The sequence below is a fragment of the Capricornis sumatraensis genome, chromosome 20 (assembly GCF_032405125.1).
Source record: "Capricornis sumatraensis isolate serow.1 chromosome 20, serow.2, whole genome shotgun sequence".
Taxonomy (NCBI): domain Eukaryota; kingdom Metazoa; phylum Chordata; class Mammalia; order Artiodactyla; family Bovidae; genus Capricornis; species Capricornis sumatraensis.
Genome location: NC_091088.1, coordinates 62,808,798 through 62,816,222, shown reverse-complemented (window position 1 = coordinate 62,816,222; position 7,425 = coordinate 62,808,798). Strand labels below are relative to the sequence as shown.

At 47.9% G+C, this 7,425-nt stretch overlaps 1 pseudogene; it reads left to right on the top strand.

The window, feature by feature from the left end:
* The first annotated feature begins 5,029 nt into the window (after nucleotides 1–5,029).
* On the top strand, nucleotides 5,030–6,043 carry LOC138095792 (guanine nucleotide-binding protein G(I)/G(S)/G(T) subunit beta-1 pseudogene; annotated as a pseudogene).
* Nucleotides 6,044–7,425: the final 1,382 nt, after the last annotated feature.

The window sequence follows — 7,425 nt, the reverse complement described above, 5'->3', positions numbered from 1 at the left end:
CACTGGTGGTACCCTCTCCACAGGCATGGAGCCTTTTGCTGTGGTCTTGCACACTTTGGATGTCTTCTGTATTAGCCCAGAGTGACTGACGTAGGTGTGACAGACTCAGTTTCAAGTCATTGGAGGAGTGACAACCTGAACAGTACTGTAAAAAATCAACCACAATTTTTTCCCAGAAGAATAAGCTGGATTCCCAGTCCAGACCTGGCACTTCAAGGAGACCGGTAGCCAGTTGCCAGTCTTGCCTCAGCAGGTTCAGGCCGCTGGCGCGGTGATCACACAGCGATTCGCGTATCAGAGCAGCTGTCACTGCTGCTGACTCTAGTGCTCCTCTAGGCGTGAGAAGAGGCAAGAATCTGGGCTCATGAGAACCTTTACTGAGAGCATCTGACTGTCTGAAGGCCTGTTCTGCCAGCTTCCCCAGCACGGATGCCCCGTTCCCGATCTCCCCGCTCAGTGCTTTCCAGGGCTGCTGAAGGGCAGCCGCTGCAGCAGGTCCTGATTGAGTCCCAGCAGAGGCAGATGGCAAGTGCTGCTTTTCAGCTGGCACGGCCCCTTCGTGGCAATCTGACCATGGTTTCGGGGGCGCTTCATGTCCATTTCCTCCCATGGTGCTAGGAATGCTCATGCCTAGCTCTGGCAAAGATCCTCCTGACGGGCCACTCAGTGCGCTGTTATGGGACTAACCCAAAAAACAGGAGCCAAGAGACACTGGATCACCTGTCTCACCAGCCTCTATGGTCCGGGACAACGTTCCCTCTTGTTGCTTCTTCCCATAGCTAGGGTTTCACCGTTACCCTCACTGATCGCATACCATCATTTTATCAGAGGCTCAGTCACACATTTGGCAACGCAAGAAACAATTGTGCAAAGCAGGCAGAAGAGGAAATAATGCAGCTAGCGGTATCAGTAGGACCACAAGCAGGAATCTGAGGACCTGCTTTAAGCACAGTCAGTATGTCCCAGGTGCTCTGACTTAGTTTGTTAAATAACTGTAGCCTGGGGTTAGTCTCCTGGTTGCAGACCATGGAGATCCTGACCCTTATCCAAAGACTGATTACTGAGATAAGTTTTAGGAATAAACTTAGAGAGTCCCTTACTAATTCAGTTAACTCTCATCAGCATTATAACATAAACGCAAGGAACTATGTGATAAGACTTTCTTAGTAAACATAGACCTCAATTAACAAAACCGAAATTTAATATTTAGTGAAACATTTTTTTTTCCTAAAGTTGCCTCTATTTTCATTAAACTCAGCCAAGACTAATTTGTTTTAAGAAATAAGTTTGGTGTGCTGACTGCATAGACTTCTTCTACACTGACTCTGCTGTAATTCCTCAGGAGTCTTACACTAAATTCCCAAAAGGCCTCTCAAGGCCAAGAATGTATTAATTGGTTCTACTTTCCCCCATTTATAAATGACTGACTAGGGAATAGAATTATCATTACTTTCTTACAACAAAATATTTCCAGTCTTTATATCTTCTCTCACTGACAACATATATCCGACTTGCCATACACACTGAAACATTTTCCTTGTCACTTTAGTAGATCTTGAGTCCATAATTTTTAATCTTTAAAAAACTGATCCCTAGTGAAAAGCAAGAAGAAAGCAATTGTGAACTATTTGTTGCATTGGCAGTCTCTGATTAGCAAACTCAAGAACATATTTTAGAGCCTCTAAAAACATGTATTTTTCAAAGTAGTTTTTCTCAATGTAATACAAGGCATGTGTCTAATATATATACGTCTATGTATAACTGAATGAAGTTCCTGAAAACAACAACAAAAAATTGGAAATCATGTCTACTCTAATAGAATATAACACTTTAAACTACCAAAATAGAGTGGGGCATGAAGAAATGTTGCCACCTTGTGGCCATTTTGGGTAGCAACAATTTAAAACCTGTGAAGATGGGCACGTAATATCCCCAGGCCTTCAGGGATGCAAGGGAAAAAAACTGTCGTCAACGAATGACCTTAGGTAGATCCTGGAAAAAGAATTCAAAACCTGGCAATTGGTCAATAAGCCAACCTTGGGAGGTAAGTTTTACTCACACTCTTTCAAAATAATCACACGAAAAGATATCGGTATCACTGAAACTTCCTGCTGCTGCTGCTAAGTCGCTTCAGTCATGTCCGACTCTGTGCAACCCCATAGACGGTGGCCCACCAGGCTCCCCTGTCCCTGGGATTCTCCAGCCAAGAATACTGGAGTGGGTTGCCATTGCCTTCTCCACACAAAAACTTACAGAAATTCAAATCAAAACTACAATGAAGGTATCACCTCACTCCGATCAGAATGGCCATTGGTAAAAAGTCTGCAAACAAGAAATGCTGGAGAGGATGTGGGAAAACAGGAACCCTCCTACACTGATGCTGGCAAGGTAAGCTGTTAACCGTCAGCATGGAGGAACAGGGTGGAGGTTCCTCAAACAAGTGAAAAGACGATGAATTTACTACACTGCTTAACCCCATGCAGAAAAACATACGCCAAATCAGAGATCTAAATGGAGGGATGGATACTGTAAAGCTCTTGAGGAGCATATACAGAACATGCCTTGATATAAATCGCAGCCAGTTCTTTTTGGATTCATTCTTAGAATAATACAATAAAATCAACAAATGGGACCTCATTAACCTTAAGAGCATTTGAGCAGCAGGGTAAAGTAAAAATGAAAGAAAAAGACAACCCTCAGAATGGATGGGGAATAAAAGGGTTTGCAAATGGAGACGCAAAGAATTCATCTCCCAAACATGCAAACAGTCCATGTAGCTCAATTAAAAAACAAAAACAAAACAAAACAATGGAAAAGTGGGCCAAAGATCGAAATGGGCGTTTCTCCATAGAAGGCATCCAGGTGGACATAAAGTACGCAAAAAGATGCTCAACGTCCCTAATCATTAGAGAAATGCAAGTCAAAAGTTCAATGAGAGATCACTTCACACCAGTCAGCATGGCCATCTCAAAAATTCGACAACAATAAATGCTGGAGGGGGTGTGGAGAGAAGGGAACCCTCCTACCCCGGGTGGGAATGTAAATCAGTGCATCCACTCTGGAGAACAGTACGGAGGTGATTTCAGACACTCAGCAACAAAGTACCATGTGACCCAGCCATCCCATGCCTGGGCATGGATCCTGGGAAAACCAAAATTTCAAGATACTGCACGCCAACAATCATGGCAGCACTGGATACAATCGCCAAGGTACAAAAGAAACCTAAGTGTAGAAGGACAGGTGAATGGTTAAAGAAGCCGGGGTCAATTCAGTTCAGTCGCTCAGTTGTGTCCGACTCTATGTGACCCCATGAATCACAGCACGCCAGGCCTCCCTGTCCATTACCAACTCCCGGAGTTCACTCAGAGTCACGTCCATCGAGTCAGGTATGCCATCCAGCCATCTCATCCTCTGTCGTCCCCTTCTCTTCCTGCCCCCAATCCCTCTAAGCATCAGAGTCTTTTTGAGTGAGTCAACTCAGACACACAAGCCCAGACATAGAAGGATGAAAGAAGGCCACTTCCAGTCACAGGGAAGAGCCAGAGACGATCACACTAGATGAACTGAGACAAGTATCACCTGTTATCACTTCTAGGTGGAATCCAAACATGGAAACAAATGAGCTTCTTTACAAAACAGTAACAGCTTCATACACTTAGTAAAGATCCATGTTCCCAGGATCCATGTTACCAAAAAGGAAAGGCCGGGTTCAGGGAGAAATATATGTTGAGAATAACATATACACACTACTAGTTATAAAGTAATCCATAAGGACCCACTGTAGAGCACAAGGAACCCTACTTTGACTGTAAATAACCTATATGAGAAAAAGAACCCCAAAAGAACATATATACATCTATATATAAATGAATAACGTTGCTTTACACATCCAAAAAAAAAAAAAACCCCACAACAGTGCAAATCACCTATATACTCAAATTCAAAATAAACGTACCAGGAAAGAAAGAAAGAAAGACAAAAGAACTGCTGACTCTGTTCCCCTCGGGCCTTGGGAACCTGGGCTGGTGTCACGTCCCTGGGGCCTGAGCAGGCTGGGTCCCCATGCGGGGCTGTCCTGGGGCTGAGGGCGCTGGGGAGGATATGCCAGCCAATCAGCCCCACAGCCCGGTGGACATGGGCTTCCTGTTCCCCTCTGCATGAGTCCACAATCTCCAGATCCTGTGGGACCCTCCTGCAGCAGCACTAAACCTAGTACTCCCAAAGGATGGTGGGGTCTCTGGGCTGGAAGAGCTTTGCAAAGTGCCCCGGGCCCCGTGTCTCCTGGTGGTGGGGTTCCCACCTCCAGCCTCCTTCCTTAGGGTCACCCCACTGAGAGGACAGGTCCTTCTGCAGAGTGGTGTTGCAATCATTGGGACCGCCTGGGGGATGAAGGGTAAGGGGGAAGAAATAGGGAGACACAAGCCTTAGGGCTTCCCAGGTGGCGCTGGAGGTAAAGAATCCGTCTGCCAATGCAGGAGACGGAGGAGAAGCGGGTTCAATCCCTGCGTCTGGAAGATCCCCGGGAGGCATTCTTATTGCCAACCCAGAAACCAGACTTGCCCTAAGGCTCTGGTTGCCCAGGTAACCAGAGCGGGCATGAAGACATGCTGCCACCTTGTGGTCATTCCCTGTAACAAGCACTTGAAAACCGGGGCTATTGGGCTCGGCTCTAAATGACACCAGCGGAGGGGCCGCCGCGCCCATCCCGATGGCTGGAGGCGTCTGGGGTGCGGACGGAGGCGGCGGCGGCGGCGGGCGCGGGAGCGGGAGTGGAGCAGCCGCCGCGGGACCGACCGGACCGAGCTTCGCCGGCGCACCTGCCCGCAGCGCCCGCGGAGCGGCCGGAGCACGACCACCTCCCGGAGCGGCGGCTGAGGCGGCGGGGAGCGGGCGCGGCAGGCGGGACGAGGCGTCGAGCCTTTTCTCTGTTGCAGACAGTTTCACATGTTTGGGAGAACAGACCAGCAGCACTTCTGAATTAAGATCTCAGATTCTTTGAGGTGGCTTTGAAGAGCACTAAGATTAGAAGATGAGTGAACTTGACCAGTTACGGCGGGAGACCGAACAGCTTAAAGACCAAATTAGAGATGCTCGGAAGGCGTGTGCAGACGCGACTCTCTCAGATCACAAACACTGACCCTGTGGGAAGAATCCAGACGCGCACCAGGAGGACGCCGAGGGGACACTTGGCCAGGATCTGTGCCATGCACTCGGAAACCGACTCCAGGCTTCTGGTCAGCGCCTCGCAGGACGGTAAACTTCTTACCTGGGACAGCTACACCACAAACAAGGTCCATGCCATCCCTCTGCGCTCCTCGCGGGTCGTGACGTGCGCTTAGGCCCCTTCTGGGAACTACGCGGCCTGCGGAGGCCTGGATAACATCTGCTCCATTTACAGTCTGAAAACTCGTGAAGGGAATGTACGTGTGAATCGTGAGCTGGCTGGACACACAGGTTACCTGTCGTGCTGCCGTTTTCTGGATGACAATCAGATCGTTACCGGCTCTGGAGACACCACCTGTGCCCTGTGGGACATCGAGACTGGCCAGCAGACGACCACATTCACCGGACACACCGGGGACGTCGTGAGCCTTTCACTCGCTCCGGACACCAGACTGTCTCTGGTGCTTGTGACGCTTCAGCCAAACTCTGGGACGTGCGAGAGGGGGTGTGCCGGCAAACCTTCACCGGCCACGAGCCCGATATCAACGCCATCTGTTTCTTCCCGAACCGCAACGCATTTGCCACTGGCTCAGACGGCGCCACCTGCCGGCTGTTCGACCTCCGTGCGGACCAGGAGCTCAGGACCTACTCCCACGACAGCATCATCTGCGGGATCACCTCCGTCTCCTTCTCCAAGAGTGGGCGCCTCCTTCTCGCAGGGTACGACGACTTCAACTGCAACGTCTGGGACGCCCTCAAAGCCGACGGGGCAGGGGTCTTGGCCGGGCATGACAACCGCGTGAGCTGCCTGGGGGTAACTGATGACGGGATGGCCGTGGCGACGGGGTCCTGGGACAGCTTCCTCAAAATCTGGAACTAACCCTGACAGCAGGTGGACGCCACAGTGACTGGAAGACCGTTCCAGCCTTGGACGGTTGCAGATAGCATTTCCCATCTACCCCTGCTAACGCGGACGCCCTGCACCCCTCAGAACTTCAAAAGCGCAAGACCTTCCCCTCACTTATTGCTGAAACCAAGAGCACAGTTCCCACTGAGAGAAGAATCTCTGTGCTGTAACTAAAACGAATCGTGCATTCCTTCTGGGACCATTGTCTTTGTTTTCCTTTTTTGTTTGTTTTGAATGAATTTAAAAGGAAATACTATAATAAAAATGTTAACAAGAAGGTAAAAAAATAAAAAAATAAAAAATAAATGACACCAGCCCTAAAGAAATCTTCCGGGGTAAATCACATGAAGAGAATTCAAAACAGGGCTGACTTTCAAGAAGCCACTTTCCGGAGGTTAACTGTACTCCCCCGTAGAAGGTAAAAAGCCCGTGGAAAGATACTCATCATCAGTAAGTAGTAAAGAAATGCAAATTAAAACTACCATGAGCCATCTTCTCACACGGCTCAGAACGGCCATCCTCAAAAGATCTTTGAAGCTTAAGTGCTGCCGAGGGTGAGGGGAACAGGGAACCCTCTTACGCCGTGGGCAGGGTTGTAAATGGGTGGGAAAAGCCACGAAGGAAAATATCTGGAGGCTCCTTGAAACACGAAATAGAGAGTTACCCCGTTTTCCAGCAATACCACTCCTTGCTTTGATCTGGAAAAAATCCTAATTCCGAAGAATATGTACATTTCTATTTTCAGGGCAGCACTGTTCACAATAGCCCATTAACCAAAATATCCGTCGACAGAAAAATGAAGACTAACTGGCCCATCTGGACAGTGGAATACACTCAGAAAAAAAAAAAAAAACTACCATGAGCAGCAGCATGGATGTACTGAGAGATTATCACACTGAGGTATGAGTCCAAAGGCAAACATCCTAAAACAGTACTGAAAAGTGGAAGCCAGAAATTCATGCAAATGAAATAATTTGCAAATAGAAACAGACTCAGACTTAAAAAACCAACTCATGATTATTTTTTTAAAACGTTGCAGGAGGGATACACTAAGAGGGATTAAAATGCTCTCATCACTACATATCAAACAGGTCATCTAAAAGGACCAACTGAACAGCACAGCAAGTTGAAGGAAACACACTGTGATAACCTTCATGGGAAAAGATCCCCCAAAAGAACAGCGGTGCATCTATTTATGACTGAATCAAGTTCCTATACACCTAAAACGCAGTCGGAAATCAACTGTGAGAAAAAAATAAAGTACCCAAAAAATTGGAGGATGAAAAATGCTGCCGCCTTGTGGCTGCTTTTGGTAACAACAACTGAAAAACCTGTGAGGACCAAAATACACCTGT